The sequence below is a fragment of the Nannospalax galili genome, unplaced genomic scaffold, assembly GCF_000622305.1.
Source record: "Nannospalax galili isolate Female #2095 unplaced genomic scaffold, S.galili_v1.0 scaffold1927, whole genome shotgun sequence".
Taxonomy (NCBI): Eukaryota; Metazoa; Chordata; class Mammalia; order Rodentia; family Spalacidae; genus Nannospalax; species Nannospalax galili.
The window spans coordinates 77946-79489 of record NW_008355500.1 but is presented as its reverse complement, the minus strand read 5'-3'; positions in this window follow the sequence as shown (position 1 = coordinate 79489).

Genomic DNA, 1544 nt, shown 5'->3' with positions numbered 1-1544 from the left:
AGGACCTTACTAACGAAAGCCAGACCGTTATCAGAACCTATAGCCTCAGGGATCCCATATATGTGGACTCTCTCCTGTATTAATTTCTTTGCCACCATCTGGCTAGTTTCATGTTTAGTTGGAAAAGTCTCCACCCATCCTGAAAAAGTATCCACCATGACTAGCAAATACTTGTACCCATACTTTCCTGGCTTTACCTCGGTGAAGTCTATCTCCCAACTTCTTCCTGGGGCCCTCCCCCTCTCCCGGATACCTGTCAGGTGGAGCCACTTTGGGGCTGGTCTTAGCTTTGCATAGCTCTTGCATCCCCCATGATCTGACATGCGGCCTCATTCTGGTGTGGAAATACCAACTGTGCATGCTGAAAAAGACTGAGCAACTTCTTCCAGCCTAGATGGGTGGATCTGTGTAGGTTGGTGAGCATGTATTTTCCTAGTACTTCTGGTAAGATCAGTCTACCTTCCCAGTCCCTACTCCAACCTCCCTCCCCAGGCTTTTGTCCCAGAGCTTGTTTTCTTATCCACTCAATGTCCCGTGGGGAATAGACAGGTCTGGGGGGTAGGGTGGGTAGTTTGGGTATGGGTACCTCTAGAGCTGCCAGACAATGGGGTCTAAGAGAGCTACCCTCCTGGCCTCTGCATCATCAAAGTTGTTACCAACATCCTCAGGAGTCTTTCTGGACCGGTGCCCAGGCACATGTATAACTGCCACCGCCCTCGGCTTTTCCACAGCTGCTAACAGTCTTTGGACTTCCTGAAAGTTCTTCAGCTCCTTTCCTTCTGCAGACTGGAATCCTCTTTCCCAGCAGATGGCGCCATGAACATGCACAGTGCCAAAGGCATACCTGCTATCTGTATAAATGTTAGCTCGCCTGCCTTCTGCTCTCTCCAGTGCCTCTGCGAGAGCAATAAGTTCTGCCTTCTGGACTGAGGTGCCTGGGGCAGGGCTGCACTCCAAATGACTTCCCCCTCGTGCGTCAATACCGCTGCTCTGGCTCTTCTGACCCCATCCCACACGAAGCTGCTTCCATCTGTATATCAGTCTAATTCACTATTTGTCAGCCGCGTGTCTCTCAGATCTGCCCGTACCTGGATGATTTCAGAGAGAACATCTCTATAGTCATGGATGGGGGTTGACAGGTCTGGGTCTGGCAGGAGAGTGGCAGGATTCAGGGTCACTGGGGCCGAGAAGGTGATTCGAGGAGAGTCCAGCAGGAACCCTTGGTAGTGGGTGAGCCTGGCATTTGTCATCCATTTTCCTGGAGGGTGCCTGAGAATCCCCTCCACAGTATGCGGGGCTGTCACCCTCAGGTCCTGGCCAAAGGTCAGCTTGTCAGCTTCCTTTACCAGTAGGGCGATGGCTGCCAAGATGCGCAGGCAAGATGGCTATCCTGAGGCCACTGGGTCCAGCTGCTTGGACAAGTAAGCCACAGGTCTCTTACATGGGCCTAGTTGCTGGGCCAGTACTCCTTTGGCTACTCCCTTCTTTTCATCTATGAACAAAATGAAGGGCTTTTCTGGGTCTGCCAGAGACAGGGCGGGGGC